Source organism: Aphelocoma coerulescens (assembly GCF_041296385.1).
Source record: "Aphelocoma coerulescens isolate FSJ_1873_10779 chromosome Z unlocalized genomic scaffold, UR_Acoe_1.0 ChrZ, whole genome shotgun sequence".
Lineage (NCBI taxonomy): Eukaryota > Metazoa > Chordata > Aves > Passeriformes > Corvidae > Aphelocoma > Aphelocoma coerulescens.
The window spans coordinates 67,781,076-67,807,922 of record NW_027184085.1 but is presented as its reverse complement, the minus strand read 5'-3'; the positions used below and the strand labels follow the sequence as shown (position 1 = coordinate 67,807,922).

Here is a 26,847-nt window from a genome sequence, read left to right as displayed (position 1 = left end):
ATCCCTTTTACTTGGGGGGGGGAACCAAAACAGAAACAAACAAAAAGCAAACCACAAAAGATGTCAGACTTAGATCTAAAGATGGTGCAAATACATGTTTTGATCATTTGTCTCCTTCAGCTCAGCTCCACTGTGAGCGTTCAACGACAACCCAAAAGTCTGTTGTAGTCTTTTAAGTGCAATGGATGAATTCCAAAATTCAAGTTTTGTCCACAGGAACTTCAGACATCCACTCTGCTTGACCTAACAGATGCCTGAGAACCCAAGCACACTGCTGTCATTCAAAGTTTCATGCAAGCCAATCCTCCATGCTTCCCGTGCTTCCTCTTTGATTTAGGTCACAATATAGCTGCTTTTTTTTGCCTTTTTTTTTTTTTTTGGCAAAAACATTATCAGCTTTATGATTGGCACAGTGCTCTGACTTTTCAGAAAGCAGTGATTGGTCCAACTGTCTTATATCTTAGGGAGATCTATTACTAAGAAAATAATAAAAATATCCCATAAAGATAAGATCTGCCTAACATAAATTTGGTAACAGCTTCAAAGGATGCTTTTCTCAAGATCTCCAAACCTAGCCAAGATCCTCTGCTGTCCCTCCTACTTCTTGAACAGGTGAGTAAGCAGAAGATAGTGAGAAATCATTTTGCAGCTTTCACTGATACACAATTGACCTTTTAATCTCTGCTTAGTTCCACGCTGATACTGTTCTTTCACTTTTAGACCCAAAACTTTATCACTTGAGAGAACACTCTTTTTTTTTTTTTTTTTTTTTTTTGGTGAGATTTATATGCACTTATGACATTTTTCCCCTTGTCCTCACACTCAGGCATGGACTGAAAGCTCACAGATCTCCTTCCACAGGACAGTTTTGGAATATCAACATTTTTGATCATCTTGTCCAAATAACACTGACTTAGTTTAGACACAGTTTGCAGCCATGGTTGAATAAAGGAGCAATATTGTGGTATTATTTCCTGTCCCCAGTATTACTCCCTTCAGGTCAAAGACGCTGGGAACGCATGCTGGTGGTTGTTGGGACAAATCCAGTATGGCACATCCCCTGGGATGGCTTTTTAGCCTCTGCTGAGAATAAACAGAGGGAACAGTGAGGTGGATTGAGAACTGGCTGAAGGGCAGGTCTCAGAGGATGTGACCAGTGACACAGAGTCCTGTAGTTAGTGGTGTCCCCAAGGCTGGGGACAGGGTCCAGTATTGTTTAATGGCTTGGGATAGAGTGTCTCCTCAGCAAGTTCACTGATGATACAAAACTGGGAGTGGCTGATGCCCCAAAGTGCTGTGCTGCCATTCTTAAGGGCCTCGAGTGCCTGAAGGGATGGGCAGAGCAGGACTTTTTGAAATTCAGCAACGCAGGGTCCCGCACGTGGGCAGGAATAACCCCAAGCAGCAGCACAGGCCTGGGTGATCTGCTGGAACACGGCTCTGCAGAGAAGGACCTGGAGGTCCTGGGGGACAAACAGCTGTCCCCGAGCCAGCAGAGTGTTGTGGGCACAAGGAGGCCAATGGGATCCTGGGGTGCACTCAGAAGGGCATTGCCAGCAGGGCAGGGAGGGATCCTGCCCCTCTGCCCAGCCCTGGGAGGCAGCTCTGGAGCGCTGTGTCCAGCTCTGGCTCCTCAGCACAGGAGGGACACGGAGCTCCTGGAGCGGGGCCAGCAGAGGTAATTACAAATGTAATTAAGGCACTGGAGTATCTCCCTCATGCAGAAAGGCTGGGAGAGCTGGGGCTGTTTCTTGAAAAGAGACAACAGGAGGTTGGACCAGATGACCTCCAGTGGTCCCTTTCCAACCTGACCCTTGCTGTGATTCTGTGTGATTCCGTACAGAATTTTCACAATTGCAAATTTTCACAATTGCTTTTGGATACTAAACATGCCAATCAAGGCAGCCCAGCCATCACACATTTGAAAGTGTCAACACAGGCTTCCAGTCAGGAGAGTCTGATGACTTTCTGAGGTGCTTTTTCTTAAGCGGGCTTCTAAAGCAGCAGCTTCGTTCCCAGTGCATGCTGATGATGGACTGTCAGCATCCTGAGGAATTAATTATGTCTCTTTTGAATTGACAGAATCTTCTAGGCTGTACGTGGGGGAAAAAAAAGGGCAGAAAGGATCTCATGGATGGCCGAGACCAGTTGTGTTAGCACAGATACAAATCTAATCTTCATTAACTCAAAGAAGGGAAAATAGCATGTTTGCTAAAAAAAAATTACAGCTGTTGATTCCTGAGCCAAGGAATGCTCTATTTTAAAGAAAACTGGTTCCATATGAAAGCCTTCTAATCATGGTGCACCAAACTGCTAGCAATTTCTAGTCCCAGTGACCATGCAAAAAGGTAATACACAGAGATCTAACCAGCCAGGTTACTGATATAAATTCTACACCCCTCCCTCCAAAGGATTCATTTCTCAGCTGAAATACCCCTTGAGGCTGGAAGTCATATAGTATAGTTCTGAAATGTGAAGTAACCCTCAATTCTACGCAGCTTATCAAAAATTCCTGTCCTGCTCTCTCCCTTCTCACATTTCCTTGGCTTCATTATGCTTTTAAAAAGGGAGATTGCTACTAAAATCCCAGTTGGGTTAATCTGACAGCTGGAGCAAGAGAAACCACAAGAATCTCCCAAGGAGAAGGTTCTGACTGTCCCAGCAATTTCATCAGTCCAGCTCTTCCTATGCAAAAGTCCCATCAGGAACACAACTGAGAGGTATCCCAAAAAACACAGACAAGCTATTTAGGGGACACAGGGAAAGAACAAAAGGAAAAAAAAAAAAAAAAACACAACCAAAAAAAAAACCAAAAACCAAAAAGAAAAGTATAGAAAAAGTCTCAGCTAGGAGGTCAGAGTTCAGTGGATTTAAAGACCCACTGAGCATCCTTCAAGATAGGCTTGGTCTCATATTCCAGGCCTGGAACATTTCAGCAGTTTCCTAATTACAGATCAGATTTTCTATGCAGGCTACAGAAGTGAAAGTGCTCCTTCAATACCAGTAGTCCACTGCCACATTTTCCTGCTACAAGCTTGTCAGCCTGCCAATGCAGAGAACTTCTAGAACTCCTCCTTGCTCTCTTCCCACAGAACACAAAGCAGCATATTCCTTCAGAAGCCCTATTCAAACTCCCTTTCTTCTCCATGAGCCTGCATCTTTGAGACAATGGATAAGAGGAGGCGGACCACTTCCGCCATTCATTTGCTCAGCCTGCTGAAACGTCAGATCTGTCTGATCTTGCAGCAGAAGCATTATCCTTTGTTCTGATCAGGTTGCACAAATAGCTGTGCTTGTGTCAGTCGCAGAGCAGAGATTTTTTTTTTTTTCTCCTTCTTTTTTTTTTTTTTTTTTCCATGACCAGTATGATTTACGGCTCACACAACACATTGTGTCCTGCTAAAAATGTTGCAGTTTTGTTTTCCACCAGGCAGCTCTCCTACAAAAAAACTCAGCTCGGTATTGCACACTTAAGGAAGAAGGGGAAACTGCACAATGCTGTTGCTACATGTCTCCTAGACAAACGTGCCAAAATATTCCCAGCCTCACACAAATGAGCCCATAGCCAGAAGATGCACCTAAAACGGGCTCAGGTTGAAGGACTTAGAGAGGCACAACATGACTGTGACTCCCACCACTTCTCTGAAGGTTGGGCATTCCTCCTGCCCATCAGCAGCACCTGCATGTCCTGACAGCTTACTGCATCCCACACAGACAAACCAGGCTGGGCCCAGCCACCCCCACCGCTGTGGTGACATACCTCTGCCCAGAATTCACACCTGGACTGCTTGCAAGCCATCTGCAAGGGAAGAGACAAAGGTTGGCCACTGCCAGGTTGTGTGAACACACACCGTGGAGTTCCTGTCTGGTTGAGCAGTTCAGCTTCCAGCACTGACAGAAGAAAAACAGATCTCCACATCTACTGATAGAGTGCTGAGCTCTGGAGAGGTTACAAAACGTGGCTTTAGCTTTCCCTTCCCCCTGTTCTACCATACTTGCTTATGAAAACAGTCGTTATCGTACATCCTTCCTCTTCCTAGGGCAGAAAACCAAATCGACCAGAAAACACAGCCAGCAAGTTCTTCAGAACTTCAGCGTGTAGCAAAGCCTCGTTCAGGCTGGAGGTTGAACTTTACCTACTACCTCCAAATTCCTCATATTTTGGCCTAAGTCTAAGTATGTGCGTGAGTATTCTGTCTCTGTCAGGTAAAAGCTCTAATACCCATTTCTGGCTTCCAGCCAGCATTTAAAAAGGAAAAAAAAATTTGCTAATCCAATGGTTGCAATGGAAAAAACACCTACCACAGGGAAAAAATCCTCCTGCCTTTAGCCAAATCTAATCTAATCTTTTCTCACAGCTGTAATATCACTCTGAATGCTTCACTACCTAACTTTAGCTTCACATACGGAGCACGGAGAATTATTGATACAAACCTTTTGTACAAGGCCAGCCTGGGAAAAAAAAAAAAAATTACATGAGTGGCTGTGTTCAACATTCCTGAGTTCGCCATCAGAATCAATACAGCTCCATGAAGATACTGCCATTTTTAGTAACTACGTCCAAAACGCAACAGCATTATATGATTTCTGTCTCATAGAGGCTTTGACGTTCCATCTATTATCCCAGTCTTGCTTTAGCACATATTTTATATTAGAATGCGTTCCAGGAGGCATATGGCAATAGAACTAGGTCAACCATTAACCAAATAACAGGAAGCTGCTCTGCAGAGCACACCCTTCAAAGCTTGCCTAATGAGCTGGCTCTTCAGAGTGTGTCCTTCAGTAAGGTGGAAGCTAACTGTTCCATGGGATTTTCCTTAAAGACACAAGGTCGCCCAGGGCAGGCGACTTATGGACATGACAGACTCTGAAGAGCCATCCTAGAAGTGTAAAAAGCATCTGGGTCAGATTTTGATATGAAGAACAGTCCACGGTCACGCCTGGGACATCAAACATCAGGAACCAGCTCCAATGATTTCCTCATCTTATGTGAGAGCAGAGCCCATTCCATCCCCATTCCATCTGCTCCCACAACTTCTTCACAGGGAAAGAGCAGAGCCTCTGTAGAGTTTGTAGGGAAGGATACCATCACTAGATAAAGATTTAGCATCTCTCTGTCCAGATGAGTAAATTCCAAACTCTTGCAAGGTTTGGGAGAAAAAAGGGCTGATACTAAGCCTTTCAAGTGAGTCTCTGACTAAATTCTTCATGTTCTGCTTTCTCATTGATCTCGTTGGGATACATGGATTTAACATCATCTGCCAAATCCAGGAGAAAAAGAAGTCCATCGTAATTGCTGATATCTTCATTTGTTCCACCTCAATCTTACCAAGGGCCTCCACCAAATATCACATTCCACACTTTTAAGCAACCACAGGTGCCCGAGCTTGAAAGACAAGTTTTTGGGACTGAGAAGCACCAGGCACCACAGAGGAGAATCCATGAGTAACATGGAAGTTAGAAAAAGTTCTGACTCATATTATACTGTCAACAAAGCAGTAGAGATGGCCTGATCCAGTTGTTTTTAGACAAATAAAAGGCGAACACTTGCCAGCACCCTCACTGAAAGGAAGTTTGCATACAGCAGCCACTGATACCCATCACATAACTGTTGCAATAACATGGTAACTCAACAGCCACGTACCACAAAGCATTGTGAACTTTTCAAATTCAAAAAAGACACCATTGAGCTATGTGACTACAGCGAAATCTTCCCACTAAGTATATTGGGATACTAATATTGTTTTCTACACTCTCATAAAAAATGGATACAGTCTCTTATCTCTTTATCACAGTCTTCCTTCTGGACAGTATCTCTACGAAACGAAACATTCAGAGATCCTGAGGCTGTTATTTAGCCAAACAAAGCAAACAATAAAAAAAAAAATCTTGAATTTCTCCATAATTTAAAATAGGAATGAGTGCTGTAAACATATATATATATATATATATATATCTCAAGAGTTTCCCCTGTAATTCACATCTATCCTTGTGACAAAAATAAAAGGCAAAAAGCCCATGTCTAACAGACATTTTTCTACTAGAGCCTCCCTAACTGAGAACTTCTCTGCAACCAAATCTTTGTGAGGTGGGAACTCAGGTCCATCTTTCTGGTGGTGGATCCTGCTGGTTTACCAGACAATAATTCCAGCTCCTAATTACAGACACAGGAAATGATAAGGCATCCATGATGACTGAGAAAACAGTCAGTGTGTGTGATCATATGTCCCTGCAGATTGCTTTGTATCTTAAGCGACAGCTCCTTGCTGAAACAGGCTAACTCAGTGGAAGACTGCCAAGCATGCTGTGGTGAGATTATCATCTTAGTAGTTATTTATAATAAACTATCTTCAGCAAGTAGCACCTTTTTCAGTAGGAAAAAGTCAAGGACAATGCATTTTCTTCGCAGTACAGAGATGGTGTATGAGAAAACGTGCAGACAATATCTGGTGGCATTGTTCATTTGCATATGAAGAAGAACCTCTGATGAACATTCCTCCAGCATGTTCTGAAAACTGTTCCAATGCCACTAGAAAAGGCACAAAATAACCAGCCACTACAAAGTACAACCTGCAGTGGAAATTATGTGGACAGACCGAACAGGATGGCCATACTTTTATTTTCAAAAAATCTTTTGATTTGCCTGCATCCCTAATACTTGTGATGATGAAACAGCCACACCATGGCGTATCTATGGAACCAAGAGAGAGTTCTGCCCTGAGAGATGGTGTTCAAGTCTCAGATAACTCCTCAGTGCCACTGCTTTGCAAGAGCCCTATGCAGGAGTGCCAGAGTCCCATAGCTCCAACCAAAAAATCTGAATGGGGCCAGTGGGGCAGTTTTAAGGATGGAGTTACTGCAGAACAGAACAAACAGTCTTCACACACAAGCCATGTTTTATGTGCATCCCCTCCTCCCATCACCAAGTTGCAACTGGGAAAACATACCTGTGGGCTGACTACTCCCACATTCCCACTCCAGTTCTTAGGAACACATGAAGGAATCATGCTTCTGCAGGGCTGCCACGGAACGGCGTCTAAGACAAGGATTCATTCAAGGGGATCTGTAATATATTCTCTGAAGATCCTGCTGAACAGGCAATGGAAACCATGAGAGCTCTGATTATGAAGTTCAGCTCTGCTGTGTCCATCAAGAAGCAAGCTCTGGTATTCTGGAGTTTCCCAAGCTGCAGCTACAGGAAGGTATCTCCAAATGTTACGGGTGGAAAAAAACCCTAGACCAGTTGACCAGTGTGTGGCTGAGCTGGCAGGAGACATACCGCCAGATTTTTTAAGTCCACTGAATGCTTAGCAAGCTTATTTAGAAATCTTCTTTCTGCAGATTTAGATAGACATGTAAAAATATTTGGCTCTTTAAAAAAAAAAAAAAAAAAAAAAAAGTATCATGGCTTTAGCCAAATAGGACAGAGGCGTCCTAAAAGTGCATTTCTGCTAAAAAGAAAGCAGGAACAATTACAGTAGCTTCCTAGAGTTTCTGAGTAATTACAGCGTTTCAAGGTCTACACAGTATCACAGCATTCCATACCTTCTGCATTTCGCAGCTGCAGTTCAACCTTCCCAAATGGTTACAGCTTTTGAACAAACTGTGTCTGCACTAAAGCCGAAAGGATCTACAGTGGAGCTTCATCGGAAGCTCAGGACTTGCACATGACTGAACGCTTCTCTTTCTCCAGCTCTGCTTAGCCCTTCAGCCTCCCCCCAGCCCCTTTTATAATCCATCCGACGTGCCTTTGGAGTGCACTTCATTGCTTTGTGTTTGGTTTGTTTTTTTAAAAAAGAAACATACACACAAAAACCCAAAAAAAAAAAAAAAAAAAAAAAAAAAAAAAAAAAAAACAAAACCAAGGAAAAAAACCCCTACAGGTTCAGAAAGAGAGGAAGAAATGGAGCCCTGCAGATGACAAAGCAGAAGGTAATCGTTTAATACCAAGTATGAAAGCAGCACAAAAGGACAAGATGCAGAGGGGGGGAAAAAAATCTATTTGGGCTTCCTGCACTGGCATGAAATGGCTGCTTTCCTTCTTACTGCCAGCTCCCATGCTTCATGTTGACATTACACATCCTGTGCTGTAGATCCACCCCCATGCTGATGCTTGCCCAACAGAATTATCTCTCCTGCGTCACAGCAGTGGTAACAGAACTGCTGGCTCTGCAGATCCCAGAGCACCATTTCAACGCTTAATACATGCAGCAACTGGACACACCACCAGATATTCCGGGCTGGTTTATGGCACTCTCAGCGCTGTACTGCTTTGCCTAACCTTCTGTTAACCAGATGGTCTGCTCTCCCCTTGGGACCAAACCATTAAACTTTATTTTATTAATTTCTACCAAAACGCAGGGATGGTTTGGAGCACTTGTATCTGGTTTATCTCCAGCAGGGTTGCTAAGATGGAAATGGCCTAAAAATAACTCGAAATGATGCTTCACACCAACAGAGAACAAGATCTTTTGGAGTAAATATTTAAATGATCTGCCAGATGAGCCACCACAGCAGCATGAACCACATGGATAGGAACTTGCATTATGTACACACACGCAAAGGTACACGCTCCTGTCATTGTGAAAGGACCTAGGTTGCCTTTTTCCTGATCCAAAACACTTTTGTCTTCAACAAGCCATTACCCTATTAGTATCTATTCAAGCCAGTCCCTTAATTAAGAAGAAAAAAATGAGGCGAAATGAGGGCTTCCAAAACCACCACAGTTAATGATGGGACTCCAGAATGCGTGAACATCATCCACAGGCATCACAGCAACAGGAATGTTCTCACTAGAACATCTGCAAAGTCACATGAAATCGTACTTCAGGGACACGCCAGCACTAATTGAAGTCAAAGTTGAGTATTTATAACATTCATGCTCCTACTGTCAAAATACAAAGAGTGAGAATGAAAGAAGGAGCACATGAATGAAAGTGAAAGAATTATCTCATGCATATGCTTCCGCTGAATCTTGCAAATCTGCTACAGCCATGCCCTCACATGCAACCACAAATGAGCATCTCATGTATGTAGGTGGAAGCTGTTGAAAGTTAAGGGCATCCTCAATTCAAGATGTAATTTTCAAACGCCTCCCTGAAAGCTCCACAAGAATTACTCCACGCAGCTAAGGATCTGATCTTCAAATGTTTACTCACACAAGTAGCTGCAGTGAAAACTCAGAATCAGAGCACAGCGACTATTCACATGAATGAGCTCTTAGAGCACAAGGGCTTTAGCTCCCATCATCTATTATCTGCCAGATGCACTACGGTAACATGAAAATGCAGCAGTGGTGAGGCCTGACCTCTTAAAAAGCCTTTGTTAACATTCCTAAAAGTGGCAGTGAGCAGTTATGAAATAAATAAATAAAGCGCACATGCCTGCACACTCAACAAAATCCCAGGAATGTAAGAAGAATCCTGTAAAAGTTGCAGCTTTGCTGTCTTCCAAAGGAAATAGGAAGCAAATCCACATAAAATCTAGCTATAACAAATCATTAAAATCTGTTCTTCATGGCTACCACCACGGTGCAGTGCTTCGAGAGCACGACTGGATTCACTGCTCAGATTGCTGCACGCATAAATTTGTCTGAGACTGGAAATTATCAACCTAAAGCTCCAAATCTTTGCAGGCTGGGGTGTCAAACACTCAAAGAGGATGGCACTGCCACTATCCAACTTCCTACATGTGACTAACTTCTGATGTGGAAGGAGATCACACACCGTCTTCTTCACACCACCTGGGCAGCTAAAATGTTCTTGTGGTCATCCATTACTAAAAGTCTTACTGAGACATGAATAACCCTCCAATCTGGATGTCAACAGATCAGCAGGTATTGCCTTCAGCTCATAAGCAGACTGCTTAATTCACCTGTAAAGAGGATTAGATGTCTTCAGCACATCAAGGAAACAAGCATGAGAACAGGCTGTGTGACATTTTAGCTCCATCTATCTTTAAAATTTCCCCAAAGAGCAAGATTTTTTTTTTTTAATGTCCCATTTAAGTTACTAACTCATCATCATATGACTGGCCTCCACTGCTATGACATACAAAACTTCAGTATATGGTGACAGGCCCCCTAGAAAGTCATTCCACAACCTGAAACATCATCTACCCTTCAAACACACTAAAAATAGATTCCTCACCCCCTTGAGGTCTCAGCAGCCCATCTGATATTACAGTACAGTATTAACAAACCTATGTAGACATGAATTCTTAAAATAAATATCTTCAGAGATAAGACCAGAATACCAGCAAGCAAACTATATTCCTGTGCACCACTGGTGAACCTGTGGAAGCACTGAAGAACCATGGAGGGCAATGACCATTCCATGTTCATTTTGCAGGAGCACAACTCGTGCAACCTTTGGTCAACCTGCCTGACACCTTGCCAAGCAGCTTCTGACACTCTGAAAGACATTTTCTGAGTACAGCCTCAGCAGTTTTTTTATGTGGTTGCTTGGGAGAACAACACACTGAAAATCTTGTCCTCCCCCCACCAGCCCCTGCCCCACGGTGGGAGGAGAGCAGCACATTTGTGGAGGGCGTGGAATGGAAAATTCATAGTAGTACTTTATCACCTCTGCAATCTGATCCTTTTAGAATAATTCAGGTTTACTCATTTATTCATGCAAAGACCCAAACACACTGACTCACTCTCTCAGCAGTCCCAGTGAGTAATAGTTATGTCCTTGGAGCCAGAGATTTCAGGTCTCACACATGCATGGGGTGTTCTGGCAGGAGAAACCCGCATGCTCTTGAGCAACAACAGCTTCTTCTCAAACCTACCAGGATGGGAACACACCAGGAGCCAGCGCCACTGAAGGGTTAAACACACCCATCCTGCAAGCCCCGAGGTGCCATTCACCATCTATGCTGAGAAGAATGTGGCCTTGGGTCACATTTACCTACAGAAGGGCTGCTGGAGTGCTCCTCTGCCCAGGCCCTGGTGCTGTTGCACACTGGGCTGTTTCACACCATCTGCTTGATCACAGACAAGAGAACTTGGCCTCTAGGTGACCTGACAGAGCTGAAAGCTGATACGCTTTCTCCCCACTGCCCTCCCCCAGCAAAGATAAAAGGTCATTTAGACCAAAAGAAACCTGTCCACACTGACTTGAAGTTACATTAATTCAACTTTTGGGATGCACTCCTGGCCGGGAACCCAAACCCTTTCTCACAGGGCTGCAAGCCACAGCCATATGACGGGGCAGGAACAATTCAGCAGTCAAGGAGCTAATTAACTAGGCTGAGAGCTGTCTGGCTGCTCTCAATTTTCCATCAGCCATTTGTTACATTTTTTTTACACTTGTCAAGCTATTTAGAAGCTGAGCAGGATAGAAGCAAAGGCTTCAGAGCCCACCAGTCCTGGAGGTCCCACATCCAGGAGCCAGAGCCACCCAGCTGTAGACAGAAGGGAGGGAAAAAACTGAAATGCAGAATCAGAGCTCCCCATCAAATACTGAGAGAAATAATTCCAAATTTCTTCACACTGAAGTTTTATTTATTTATTTGTTTTCACAGCGCCACTTGTCTCACAACACAGAAGAAAACAAGAAGATGACTCCGTTGGCCACCGCGCCTTCCAAACTTTGCTGCACCACCAACTAAGCAGGTACTGTGAATATATATATTTGTTCCATACTCACCGCAAGCAACAACACACTTGAGAAGACAGGATCAGTCAGAATTAACAGCAGTGACACAGAAAGAAGGTGGCAGGTAACCACATCTCATCTCTCAAGCGCCTGCCAAGGGCAGAGCAGGTCTGCTCCAGTCTCACACACCAGAACCACTCATGAAGGGAGGCTTTTCTTTTCTTATCTTGGTTTGTTTTAACACACACAGCAAGAGAATCCAGCACCAGGGTCTTAATTTCCAATATGGCTGTTAAATCCTAATTATGCCTATTTTACTGGGTAGGGGGATAGATGGTTGAAGGAACAAAAAAAATTAAGAGGAAGATTTCAAGGGCTAGACAGCAAATCTTTGGTCTCCTTACAAAGAGCCTCATGTCCACAAATCTAGCTGAGTCTGACTAGAACTGAAGAATCCAAGTTTGAGTTAAAATAAATAAACATCCATGGGCCTCTTAAGTTCTCTCCAGAAGCAGTTTGCTCAACTAGAGATGAGTACTCATCCTTGACTCACTGCAGCCCCCTCAAGACCAGCACTCCTCAGGCTGTTCCAAGTTTAGCCCAGACTGCAGTTATCAGTTTGTTTAACAAAAACATGAAAACTAAAAATTAAAAAAAAAAAAATAATAAAAAGGAAATGACAAAAAAGTTGTTAAACAATCACCACTGACATAAACCACTTTCACCAATCCTTCTTGAATTTCTGACCTAGGATCTATTTCAGCTGCCCTAATATCAACAAGACAGAGGCAGAAAGGAAAAAAAACAAACCCTTTTCAGCATCATCAGCCAGCTGAATTCTGACTTCTGGGCCACAGCAAGGCCTTTATTAATGATCCCTTTCCCAGCTGCACACTCAGTTGAATTCTCCAGCATGTCAGTCATTAGAAGGTAAATGGACCACCCTCCACATCACCATCATGCTGGACCAGAATCTTCCAGCACAAGTAGTCTCCCCTTAGCTTTGCTGTTCATCTCACAAATACGGAGAAAATTCAAAACAACGTGTGCCTGCTGGCGCACAGGTTCCAAGCGTCACATGCCCCCATCCTGCTCTTTTCTTTGAGAGGTCTGGGGACAGTGTGTGGGAGGAATGTGTTTGCCTGGCTCCTGTGATAAGTGGCCATTGTGCTTTGAAGCATTTGCATCACAACAGTCCAACCCAGGATGACCCATCTTCTTCCCAAAAGGAATATCCTGTGATGCCTTCTTTCCGCAGCAGCCACCACCGATACCACCCCGAGCCACTGTTTGAACCTAAGAGCTGCAGGCGGAAAGGAAGGGTTTGCTCATCCCAGCAATGCAAAAGAAGCCCCCATTGTCCTACCAGGCCACGGAAACACTGACCACATGTGCATCAGAAGATTCCATTTTTAGCATCTTTCAAAACAAAGTCTGCTCTTTCACATTATCACGAGCACACTGAATCCTCAGTCTTCCTATATCATTCTCTGCAATGTCTGCTTTGTTTTGTCTTGAAAAATCGTTCTCTCCTGCCTCTCCACCCCATGCCATTGCTCTGTTAGCAGCAAGTTTCCACTGCACATAATTACGGCATGCTTTAGCCTACTTTTTTTCCTGTTTGCTGAATAGCTCTGCCTATTTTCTACTTGTGCTGATGCTACCATTTACTTTTCCTGACGCTCTAATCCTTGTATCCTTTGAAGGCCTGACTTCCTCCACACCATGACAGCAGCTGGGGTTCTCAGGCCCCTTTCCAGACCTTTTTAATAGCAACAGTAATGCCACTGATGAACATCCTACTTCCTAATCTTCAGGTCAGCACAGAGCCTGCATCTGTAACAAGTGCTGCAAATACACCATCCAGGGCTGCTGAGCACCCATTATCTAAATGACTATCAAGTTATTAATTGCATATTCCTGGAACTGGAAGGAGAAGGAAAAACACAGCCACATAATGCAAGCACTTAGCTTCTTCACACATAATCCCAATTAGAAGGTCTTATTTTCCACCAGGAAGTAACAAGTGACACACTTCAGGAACTGAATACTTAATATAACTGGTTCAAAACTAACAGAAGTAGCCCAGTGAATCAAGTGCTTTCTCAGAATTATTCGTCCTAAACACACACTGGGCCTTGCAATGATTGCTACCCTAATAAGCTCTAAATAAGTCCTTCCTAACCACTCAGTACATTGATGCTGGGCCTACAGCTCTTTATGCTGACATTATTAAACAAGTATTCTTAAAGAAATTGCATTTTACTCCACTCAAGAACAATGCCTGAACATCCTGAGATCTGTCCTGTTTCCATCTTCCTTCAATTGCCAGCTAAACTAAACTAAATTAATTGCTTCTCTTGATGGATCTCACCATCTTCTACCTAAGAAGCTGCTTTTAGCCCAAGCCAAAACCCCACTGTATTTGCCCTAGACAGCAGCTGTGGAGGTCCATAATTATACCACCAAAAAATCCAGCCAAAAATGATGAGACTTTTGATCAAGGTAAAATATAATATACAGCACTGCTGCTAGGTCTGGAACAGATGTCATGAAAACCAACGGATCTCCAAAAATGACTGCTACAAAGCAGTCAAAACCAATGATAAGGGAAAGCTCTTTCCCAAACATAGCTCAAAGAATAGTTCCTTCAAGTACTGTTTAGGCCGGGATATTTTGAGTTACTGCAGTAACATACGTTGCCTCACGCTGACCAAAGTAACTGTACCAAGATCTTCAACTCCCAGAGAGCGGAAAAGAGCACAGGGAAAAAAAAAAATTGCATTGTACTTAAAATTGTATTCAACTGTAAGGCACTAGACACAAAGATTCCCCTTTCCTCATCTCAAACTCTCTCCTCTCCTTCAAATCCCTTTAGAGATGTATTTGTGCTGCAACTTCTGGCACGGCTCAATAAAGCTCAAGAGATGAGGGTCAGACTTTTTAGTTCTTTGGCATTGTTTTTAAAGTTAAAAGAACAAAACGGAACAGAACCCAAAAACAGTCTCACGTGCTTTTGTATTTACCTATGTCCTGAACTTCCCAAGCACAACCTGAAAGCAGAAGAGTACTTCCAAAACTCAGGACACAAATGAAGACCACATTCTATTAAACCTGGTCCTCTTAATTTGGAAACTTCTACTGATGCCCTTTTTATTTGCTACAACCAACAAGATAATTATCATAAGTCGATCTATCTCCCTTCCTCCCCCCTTTTCTTCTTTCAGCACTGGCATACAAACCATGCTATTTTAACTTCTTTCCTGTTCTCCCAGTTCTTCTGGAACATTTTATTTTCAACAGTCAACTCATTTGGAGAAGTGCCACGCTTAAGTTCAACCGTTTACAATGTTAACTGTGTCTCTGCCAGCAGCTGAGGACTTGCATCACACCACCTTCTCCAGCACCTCTTGATTAAACAATTAAGAGTTCCTCTCTCTGAGAAGTCAGATGTTTAAGCAACCTTCACTCTCATCACACTCCTATTTCCCCCCCCCCCCCTCCAAAATTATTCTCACTCTCTGAAGAGTAAGATGGCATTTCTCATTCTCTCCTCAACTAACACTTAGCAGACCTCCTGCTCACCTCCTATGGGCCCACAGATTTCTTGGTTATTTAGTGTTCTAGAGTGAAGCAACTGTTTGAAAAGCAAGCAAGCATTTGAACTGATGAAGTTCAACATCTCTGCTGAAGCCAGCAATTAGAAGTTCATACTTGAACACATCTTGGATCAAGTATGCACCTTAAGCAAATCATACAGTTCTGGCATGGGTAGCAGACCATCTTCATCCAGAACAAGTTCACAAAAATATGTAATCTTTAAAGTAGAGAAATATCTGTTAAGAGTCAAAATAGAGAAATATATGATGTTAAAGGAGAATTTCCATTATTTTTCTCCTGCAATGGATTGGAACTGTAACAAAATATAAGGAAACAAAATGAAAGGACACAGACATCTTGGCCTTCGTAGACCTTTCCTGATCTGTGAAGAACAGGACCTCCTTCCTCTATCAGCAGCTTCTTCAGGTCACTACTTCATTGGGGACTTTTGCATTTGTCCCTAAGTTTGCCTGGTGAAGCTTCAACGCAGGACAATATTAGTTAATAAACAGTACGCAACTATTCACCAATTTCACACTTTTAAGTCCTTTTTATGCGGTTTCTTACTTCAAAGCAGTGTTGTTCTGCCCAATTAAGGAAATTATCCACAACACCACACAGAGAAAGTGCTACAGTAAACTGAGGTAATCTCAATTCATGTTGTAACTCCACACATGCACATGTTGCTTGGAATAACGGGAAAATCCAATAAGAAAAGATGATTTACACTGGATTTCTGCGAGTTCCAGATTTCAAAAGACATCTTTTGAGCTCTTCTGAAGTAACCTTCCTCAAACTGTAAGTTGTACTATTATAAGACTTAAGTTCTTCCCATTTCCTTTTTAAGGCTAAAATTAAACTTGCCCATTCCTTGGGGCCCAGAGGAACATCTGCCAGATGTCCAGACATCTATGTTGAACAATAGTCATCTACTTGTCAACTCTCTTTTTAATCATCCTTTTATCGGTCCTCATAAAAGTCAGTCCTCTTTTAAGTCAAAGTTCACAACACTAACGAATTTGTTATAAAGGTTACTGGATTGGAATCATCATATTTTTATCCATTTCCACTTGCAGTTGCCCTGCTTTCCCTTTCCAGCACCCCATTACGTCCTCATATTCTTCACAATCTTAAGCACACACGATTGTATTTTTAGTTTTCCTCTTGCAACAAAATAGTATTTTTAATTACGGAAGGAAATTGTAAACATGACATCTTAAGTTTCTCATCAACATTAACCTGGTATGAAGCTAGTGAAAATATGAAAGGAAATCAAGTAATTGTTTGCATGTTTTTAAAGCAGTGGTTCATAGGCTATGTCTAATAGGTGTGAGAAAAGTGATTAAGAAAAGCATATTTAAATACTGGAGAACAAGGTATCAGTGCTCATTCTTCCTGTTAGAGCTTCCACCAAGAAAAGGTTCTGTGTGCCTCAAACCAAAACCAAGTGAAAGCCATTGTCTGAATGAAGAAATTTATGCCTGATTAGGAGAAACATCCATGTCATCACCATGGCATGAATTAAGATCTTCTCTCTGGAGCTTCTTAAAAAACCAATGGGTTTTCAGGTTTTTCTTATTTGTTTCTTTGTTTGTTTGGGATTTTCTGGGGGGTAGAATTGTTTTGTGTTGTTTTGGCTGTTTTTTGGGGTTTTTTAAAATAAAAGTTCTTCAGCTAGTATTTTAATAGCAAGGTGAACTTCAGTCTATGTGGGCAGAACTACAGCAAGAAACACCATTAACAAGAATATAATTCTCTGAAGAGGTTTCAGTCTCATGGGGAGGAAACCCAGAAAAAAAAACCAAAACAAAAAAAACCAAACAAATAAACAAACAAACCATTAAAACACCACCATTCTCACTCCAGCTCAAACTACTGCAATGTTGTTTGGTTTTCTAGGGTGTAAGAGGCCCTCCCATAAAGATCCTGATCTTAAATCTCAGCGTTGTTCTTGGATTGCACATGCCACGTTCAAGGGCAGTGTGTCTGCAGGGCACGCCGTAGTGCCAGCACTGGGCTGACCTCCCCAGAAGTAAGAGGAGAGATTCACAGCTCTCTGTCAGAGAGCCACAAGCACTCTGCATACAGTCCATATAGGGGATGGATATTTGGGATCTGACCCAAATAACCAAAGGTCAGTGGGCAAATTTTCAATTTTTCTTCAGTGGCTGATTTAGACCTGTGCAGAGACTGAAAAATGCATCAAAGAATATCACCTCAGGGGGGAAAAAAGGAAAACCAAAACACCACAACAACAGCAGAAACAAACAAACAAAACCCCAAAACCAAAAGCAGTTAACCTCTCTTATTTGTCAAAACATAAGATTAAACATACCTGAAATGGTATGTTCCATGGCCCTCTTCTGAAAGATGGAGACAACCAGAGTATCTCAGTAATTTGGGTGACGCATCAGCAACCAGAACTTAAGAAATGCACAGTTGATAAAGCAATATCCTTGCACAGCATATTAGATTACACATTAAAACATTTCTTCCACAGCAAAAATAAAACAAGGGCATTGATTTTAACGTTTAAGCCGGATCTCAAGTTCATCACCCGTCACTGCAATCCTCAAATCTTTCTGGCTTTTTGCACATCTGGGAGCGTGTTCTGATTCACATTCACTGGTCCCCATCCTGCCACTTAACATCCTTCCATATTTGTTCTTAAAGCCCTCAGAGTAACCAACGTAGGGACATTACTCACACCTTCCCATGGAGCTGTGCCTTCAAGCTCAGCAGCACTGCACCCTGGTATCCCCCTCAAGCATTTCAGGATGTATTTTGAACTTATTGAGGAGCTGCATCTACTGTGCAGCAGATGTGCAAATTTCAGCGGGTGGGAAAAGATCCGAGGCCTGCTTTGGGTCTACTCAAAATCGCTTCAGATTAAAAGGTGGGTTAAAAACAAAGCACACAAATTCCTGCTCAACTGCTATCTCACTTTAAAGATCTCAGGTTTCCATAATGACATTAAAATCACAGTAAGAATGTTGCTGTAAGTTTTCAGGGAAAAAGAATATTTTATGACACCAAAAAGACAGCTGTGAAAACTGTTTTGCTTTTTCCAAGAGAAATTATGTATGTTATGATGCTCTGAGGAACCTACTAAACGCTTGCCAGTATCACTTTAATGCAACCTAGTGAGTGGAGAGAAATATTCCATCTTAATTTAAAACACATCCAAAAGAAGGAATGCTCTTGAAAATGAGATGTTAAAAATCCCAAAAAATTAGGCATCAGCACCTAGGAAAAAAAGAGACATTTCATGATACCCTCTGGAAGAACCTGAGCAGCCTCAAGCTGCATGCACTTACCTCCAAATGCTTTCAGAAATCTATAAATATATGCTTATATACACTATTTACTTGGCCAACTGATCAACCTCCAAAATCCTGTGGTCTTTAACCAAAGAAAAATATCTAGAAAGGTGACCTCCGCATGAAAGCATCAGAGAAAAAAAGCCTGAGGATGTGTTTCTCTGTGTGAAGGAGAATCTGAGCAATTTCCTCCAATCCTCATTTCCTGATAGCATGAAGACAGCGAGAAGACCCATCACAATGTTGTGCATTGAAAAATCTGAAGGAAACCTTAGGGGAAAAAATCATGATTAAGCCAGCTCCTGCCCAGCAAAGCCTCAAAACATGGAGAGACATCCACAATGTTAGGAGCACTTCCCATCTCAGCTTTGTCTACTCTCTCTCTCCTCCATTTTCTGGTGGAGCTAGAGAACATGACATGGCTTACCTGACTCAGATCACAGCTCTCTGCCAAACTAGTCACTTCCTCTTAGACATGCAAGCAGCTTCATGAGACAAACAGACCCCCACAGACGCGCACACAAAAGCAGGAGCAGAAAGCACTCAAAACTTGAAGGTCTTTCCCCTTCCAAACACCAGAAAAACAAATGAAACTTTTCCCTTTTTCTCCCCCAAAAGAGGGGAGGTGAAGGGAGGGGGAAGAAATCCTATCAGATCACAACTACATGAAGCTCCAGGAGGATCTCTCTGTGTGGAGAATAGAAACCACAATGCTGAGAGGAGCCGGGGGGGACGGGGGGGGAAGGAGAAGGTTACTCCAGAAGACATAAAGAGCCTGTGGACCGTGTGTGTGCATGTGTGCGAGAGCGAGGAGAAGCTTTGTGTTGTGGAGCCTGGACTGGAACCAAAGCAGACAGCTTGCAAATGGAGGACAGGGAGATAAAGAAAGGGAAAGAGGGGGAGAGATAGGGAGAAACCTGCTCCGGGTGGGTTGAGAAAGGGGCAGGGGAGAAAGCGCCTTCTCCCTTGCCTGGTTTAAAGGTAGGGACATCGGGGAACTGAGCAAGTAGAAGTGGGCTCCTTCCCCTTCCTTTCTTCCCTTCTCGCTCTCTTTTCTCTCAAAGGAGAGCACAAGCGTGTGTAATGGCTCCTGCTCTCCAGCTGAACGCTGTCCTCCTCCAAGCCACCTCCTGCGGGCACCACCAGCCCCCCAGCCCCGACGCCGCCGGGGACCCCCGCATCCCAACTCCAGGAGAGCCGCGGTGGAGGCACCACCGCCGGGGTGAGGGACCAGCCTCGCCAGCGGCGAGGAGGGCAGCGAGAGGGGACGAGGAGAAAGAGGAGGAGGGGGAGACTGGCTGGGAGAGAGAAAGAAAGCAAGAAAGAAAGAAAGAAAGAGAGCGAGAAAGAAAGGAAGAAAGAGGTCACCCGATTGCCTGGGTCGTGCCAGCACGGAGCTTTTCTCTCCTCCGTGTGTCTCCCGTCTCTGATCCAAGTCCACACGCACAGCACCATCCAGACCTCGCACACACACACATATCCTCTCAGGCACCCCCCACCCCGAAAGCTCGGCTGGTATCTCACTTATCTCCCCATATTTCCCCCCCACCCCCCCGTAATGCAACAACAAAAAATTAATTAACCGCCTTCCTCCTCCTCCCACCACCACCACCACCACCACCAGCACCTCCTCCTCTTCTCCTCCTCCATGCAAGAGACTTCTCTCTCAAACAAAACACCCCGCTCTCGCTCCCCTCTCTTCTCTTTCTTTTTTTTTTTTTTCTTCCTTTCTTTCTTCCTCCTTCCTCCGTTGACCGAATGAATGGATTTCAGAGGAAGGTGGTGGAAAGAAAGACAGACATAAAAGACCAAACAAAATAACACACGCACAGACACACACACACACAGACACACACAGACACACACACACACACACACACAAACGAGAGATGATCTCTCCAATGCCAAACCAGAGATGGGTTTTAATTGCAAGAACTTACAGGAGCGTCCCGGCACTGCTGCTCTTGCTGCTGCCTCCTCTCCTCTCCTCTTCCTCTCTGCCTAGCTCTTCTTGTTATTGTTGTGGAAGTTGTTTTGTGAGTCTCATGTGCTCCTTGCCAGGTCTCAGCAATGGAGGATCGCCATCTTTCCCTGCTTTTCCCCCCCTCTCTCTCTCTCCCTCTCCCTCTCTCTCTCTCTCCTTCACTGGTTTGCTGCAGCTGCAGATGACCTGAGATATCCGTCTCTCTCTCTCTCTCTCTCTCACCCTCTGTGTCTCTCTCTGAATAATGAGCAACCAGAGGGAGAGAGAGAAAGAAGACAATCTCCTCTCCTACCACACAAAACGCAAGAGCACCAGGGGGTGCAAGAATCCTTTCTAACAACAACAACAACGTGTAGGGGAAGAGGAGGAAAAAGAGAAAGAAAAGAGAAGAAAAGAGAGGAGGAAAAGGCAAGAAGAAAGAGGAGGGAGGTGGAAGAGGAGGGGGGAAAGCAAGCAAGCGAGAGAGAGATCCAGCAGGCAGACAGATGGAGGAGAAGATGGTAGTGATAGAGGAGGAGGTGTTGAAGATGAAGGAGATTAAGAGGAGGAAGGTGGTAACAAAAAGTTAAGGTTTGGGACACTGAATCACTCACAGGCCAGGGAGGAGGAGAAGAAGGGGGAAAGATCTGAAGATCTTCCCCTTCCAAGCTGTTGCCTTCACAAAGCTTGCTGTGCAGGAGCGCTCAGCAGCTCCTGCGATGCTGGGGGAGCCGCTCGGATGGAGCGCTCTGCTGGGTCATAGCTCTCTTCCAGCCATGACAAAAACCGGTTTCTGCATGCAGATCTGCCCCCGAGGTGATCCCTCAGACACATCCATCTAGAGGCTAATCTTCCCTGAGCAGGGTAAAGAACATAAATGGAGCTGGAGGTTGCAAAGTATAAAACCAGATCTACCACGTGGTTGGTTTTTAATCCCCCTTCCAGCTCGCATTTGATGTGGAGAAAGGACACTCAAATTGTCCATTTCTGGCACGTATTTTGAAGTCTACTCCTGGAAATAAAGACAGTCATCTCCAGGTTTTTTATTTCTCACAAGCGTTTGGGAGAAAAGAGAGCTTGTACTACTATCACCAAAATCACTTCCTACATTGGTGAAACGTTTTTTGGCTGCAAAATAAAATAAATAATTCCACTTAAAATAACTTTTATGCCTCCCAACACCTAGTTGTCTGCTTCTTTGTGACTGATTATTTAAAACCGTGGAAACTAACGATCAAGGCTCACAAAGAAAGGTATCTGGGTGATGAAGGCAAGCAGACAAAGACAAAGAGGCTGTAGCCTGCATTTTTATTTAGTCTCGTTTCTATTAAGCATTGTCCTGAGCTACTTCTTTTGCTGCCCCCACCTCAGCGCGCCCCCCCCCTCCTCCCCTCCAATCTTTCCACAGCACCAGGTCAGATTCTTCCTGGGGTTATGTCTAGCGGGGAAAGGGGGATGGGGGTGGAGGGGCGGGAGGAATTAGGGTTTACGTGCAGACTCAGTGAATCAATACGCGGGAGTGAGGCAAAATCAATTTGAGCACAAGGGCATGACTGGTATTGGAACATCAGTGGGGTTTCTCGAGCTCTCAAGCTCTCTGCAGCTCTCCTGGGCTGGAAGAGAGACTAGAACCAAGGAGCTCCGGTTCGGGTGGAGGGGGAGATCCTCCCCTGCTCCGAGGAAGTTACATATGAGTGTTGAACCTGAGGTGATCTCCTGGAAATTTTGAGTTCAGGTTTTACTGACTCTGGGAGAAGTGTCAGGCATGTTAGAACTTCATTGTCTCTCCCAGCTCAGCTGAAGACCAAATGCAGAAATACTAACAATAGCAATAAAATAAAATAAAATAACGAAAATCGGTCGCCCAGGTACTGGTCAAATATTAAACCCATGCACCCTCCGATCTTCCCATCCGCAAGAATGCCGTGAGTACAAAGCACACATGCAGGATCCCTCCTATTAAATCTTCTTTTTCTTTGAGCCGTGCAAGTTAATGACTAAACAGGAGAAAGATCTTCTCCCTCCTCCTCCTCTCCCCTCTTTCCCGCTCCCCCCCCTCCACCCCAAACAAGTGCTGTGAGAAATGGGAGGAAGGATAATATCTGGGCAGAAGGAATACTGTTGGTTTTAGAGAATCCTTCTTAAGGAAAAGGGGAAAAAACACCTAAACTGAGTATTCCTACTAAGACTACTGGTTTCATGCAGACAAACGGAGCGGACACCTCCTAAGAAGCTGATAAAAGAACATTAAGGAAAGGGAGGGACTGTCTTTACGGCTGCCAGAATGTGCATGTGTTCTGCCTGCAATTTTCTATAAATCATCCTCATCGCAGGAGCAGAGCGCCTGGGCTTTGCAATGTTGACGTACCATCAACGCCGAGGAAGATAATTCACCTCTTTGTCTCTCAGCGTTTTATCTTAAATTTAAAAACCAACCAAACAAACAAACAAAAGGGGGGGGGGGGAACCCCAAAACAACAAACCCAACCCGAAAAAAAAAAAAAAATAAAAAGAGAGCGAGAAAGAAAGAAAGAGCAACCCACAACCACAAAACACGTTACTTCTGACCAGAAAGAAAGAAACTGGATCTTCATGGAGATAGTCTGGAAGTGTTTTCCCGCCCTATCCCCCCGCTCCTTCGGCGGGGGGGAGGGGGAGTCCCTCCCGCGGCGGTCCCGGAGGAGACCCCCGAGCTCCGGGGGGACAGCGGGGCTCCGGACACGCACCCGCGGTCCCGGCGGGAGGAGGTCGGGGCGGCCGGAGGAACCGCGGTTCTGTGGGGCAGCGCCGGGGGGCACGGGGCGGGAGGCTTCTCCCCAGGGGTCCGGTGGTCCATAACTTCCTCCCGCAGGCTTTGTGACATCCCCGCCGCGCTCCGAGCGCCGCCGGGGAGAGCCCGCAGCGAGGTGGACAACGCTGGGCTGTGAAGAAGCAGCCACCGGGGAAAAGAGAAGGGGGGAGCGTCCCCGGAGACCCCTGAGCCCTCGGACCGATGGTTTCGCGCAGGAACTGGCATTTCTGGCTACGGAGGCGAGGGGGGCGAGCCCGGGGGGGGTGCAGGACTCTCCGCGGGTGGTGGGAGTGCGGGGGGACCCTCCTGGCTGCCCCCGGTGCCGCGGCCGGCAATAAAGAGGTTAATCGTGCTGACAGCCCCCCTGGTCCTAATTACGGGTTAAGTGTCCCGTTAAGGGCAAGGAAGACAGTTTGGTCCTCTCTGGGTGCTGGCATTTGGGTCTCCGGGGGACGTCGGGCTGTAGCCAGGATCTGCGGGGGCTCCTCTGACAGAGCCCACGGCAGCCCCGCTGCCCACCCGCGGGTGGGAAGCGAGAGAGGAATTTTCAGCCTCTGTCCATCTTCCCAGCGAAGGTGGTGTCCCCACCGCCGTGTTGGTTTGAAGCCACCGGAAAAGGGATGATCTTGGTTTTAAATTTAAAAATTAAGTCTTTGGTCATTGATGTGGGGTAGATGGTCGATGTTCCACCAAGGGAAAGAAAAGCCTGGGGTGAGAAAAGAAAAAAAACAAAAAAAACAAACCCAAACATTTTTCCAGCCTCTCGGATTGGCTGCATCTTTCCTCACCCAAAAAATCTAACCAGCCTGAGCCCAGTCCCAAGCATTTCATCCCTAAAACTGGGGTTGGCTGGTGTGCAGTGAGTCAGGTTTGCATGGCCGTGGCTGACACCTGCATCCTGCTCCTTCAGCCACAGCAGCCCGTGGAGGCTGCCCAGTGAGCCCCAGGGTAGCAAGGCCACAGGCAGAAGGATGAGCAGGCAGTGCAGAAGGATCAAGATGATGCTGTTCTGACTTTCCTTTCCCCCTAGCCCACTGCCCCCAGCCAAACCTGTTTCTCCATGGGATGGAGGAACATCAGTTCAGGATTTGGCAGACTGGTACATTTAGCATGGTCGGTGAACACAGCCTTAGTGAGCAGGAGATACCAGAAAAGCAGTGAGGAAAATGAGACACGGAGAACACAATCTTTGTCCATGATCAATAGTGAGGTGCTGTTGTTGATGTCCACTGACAGAACTGGAAGTGGCTTCCCTTTTTTCCTTCCCAGATTTGGAAGGATTTCTTCCTTTTCCTACAAGGAGTTTGTGTGAACTTCTGTTTATTCTCCTCTTCTTCACGACTGTTTTATCCTACCAGAGCCAGGCTTCAAAGTCCTTCTGCAAGAGGCAAGTAAGTATTGTATCAGCTGCCTGAACAACTAAATATCAGTCTGTCTGCAGAATAGTATGTTCTGCAGCTATTGAGAGAACTCCACTTTCCTGCCTCTAAAAGATTAGTAATGTGCTGATCTGACCTTTACCCTGTCAACTCACTTATTTTTTTAACCTCCAAGAGTTTCCTTATTGTGAAAGGACTTTTAGGAGAAACTGGTTGGCTGGAAACACTGAAGTCTTGCCCTCATCTATGAAAGACAAGGGATAGCTCATCAATAAAATTTTCTTTAAGCAGATTCTCCTATAGAAGACAGTGGATTCAAGAAGGTTTACATGTAAATAGCCCAAGTCTATGCTCTTAAGAACTCTTCAGAAAATTCTCCTATTAAAATATAAAACTTTCAGCCTGCTAACAAAATTTGAAATTTTTTTTTTTTCCCTGACAGAGCTCAGACTGGAATCCGAGAGCTCTGACTGGAATCTCCAAGAGCCAGCTCTTCACTGGTGAGATCACTTTGCCTGCAAGGACACCCTGGAATGTAGTACACATGTTGAAAACCCATAGAAAGATGTATTTTTATGTTGCTGAGAATGCTTAAGAGAAGTGCACTGGTGAGGACCATGCTGGGTATGGCAAGTAATTTCCTTCTCTAATAGATGCATATTGTGGCAATTGTAAGAGAAATAGAGGTTTTGCTCCTTTGAGGAAGATGAACCTTTGGCAGTCAAATGTCTGAGTAAATTCACAGTTAGGTTTTTACCTGCCCCCAGTATTCCTCAGAAACTCTTCACTAGGACCAGGACTCAAGAAATAACTTTGCAAAGAGAACCAGCCCTACTCCAAAACCTTTTAATTGAGGCATGAGACAGGAATAATGGATGTGTGGTGTTGGCAGGCTGTGGTAGACCGCAAGGTGGGTTTCGTGGGTACCACAGGTCACACTTCCCCAACCTTAGAACGTGTTTAAAAGTGCAGGCAGCAGAAAAACCTGTGCTTGGAGAGCAGTGAAACTTGCAGTAGAGTTAACGAAAAATAATTCCTTCAGTGTTAAAATTAACTGGGTTGGAACCAAACAAAACACATCCCTAGTCACTAAAACATGAACCACAAACGGCCCTAGGTCTTTATTAAGTAATTTGTCGGCATATATCCACTCTTCAATGATAAGTTTGATTTAATACAATAATAGAATGAAGTCTAGTCAAAAGGATGTTTTATCCACCACTAGAAGACCAGCAACAAACTGACTTCGCAAAAGTCTGCAATTACCATAACAAGGATTTCTAAGCAACTAAAGGCACATCCTGACTTCACTTCTCACTGCTAAAAAGCAGTGACCATGAAGCTTAATCAAATCCACTTTTTTTTTTTCCATTTTTGAAATCTTTAGAAGCAAAATATTCTTTGCTGTAGGTGCAAATTAAGTTTTATGAAATTCAGTCCTTCAAAAGACACAGCTGGATTTCATTTACCTTCAGCGTGGCTTTAGATGGAGTCAGTGAGATTGGAACTGCAGTCATTTTACGTCATCTGACCTCTGGACGATGACAACAGTTTGCTGGTTGGGATATGGTATCCCAATATTGCATTATGCTCACTGCTAAGAAGACTTCAGGAGAGAAACATTTTGATGTTGTCTTCAGAAGAGAGAGGTACTGAGTGATTTGTGAAATGATTTTGAATTTATGGGTTAGACACAAATGGTTTCTGGCTATATTTACTGGTCATTTTCCAGTGTGTGCCCCCCTCCTCGTGTATTTCACTAGATATATGCAATTCAATACAAATCTATTTTTACTTGTATACCCTTGAGAAAAGCATTTCCCTTTTTTTTTTTTTTTCCAAGACCTAAATACAACTCTTGCATCTCCTGATATGTCTAACTCCTTAGTATTTTTAAAACTTAACCTCTCAAATACCAGCCAAATAACTTTTATTCTGTGTGTCCTAATCAACTTGTATAATATACAGCCTCTGAAAAGCTTGAGTTCCCCTTCCTAGCCAGTTTTTCTGATACCTAATTTTTCTAGACACACCATAAAATTGATCAAGGCCATCTCTGGCTTTGTAGGGAAGTACCTGGTACCACAGAATAATCTGTCTGGTATATGCAGTTTGATGACATTTTTATTGATACATTACAAAGTTAGCCCCACTTTCATTTTTTGAAGCAACTCCGGTCGGTATTTCCATTGCC

At 44.2% G+C, this 26,847-nt stretch overlaps 1 protein-coding gene across 5 annotated transcripts in view; it reads right to left on the bottom strand.

Annotated features, from left to right (window-relative positions):
- Positions 1 to 20,600, bottom strand: part of ZNF462 (zinc finger protein 462) — an 89,722-nt gene extending 69,122 nt beyond the window's left edge. For 4 of the 5 annotated variants that reach the window (XM_069001254.1, XM_069001257.1, XM_069001258.1 and 1 more), the window contains exon 1: positions 20,461 to 20,600. The gene's annotated coding sequence lies outside the window, so the exon portion shown is untranslated. Of the gene's footprint in view, positions 1 to 19,888; positions 19,965 to 20,460 lie in introns of those variants that run through there. The other variant, XM_069001255.1, reaches the window with a different exon arrangement.
- Between the last annotated feature and the right edge of the window lie 6,247 nt (positions 20,601 to 26,847).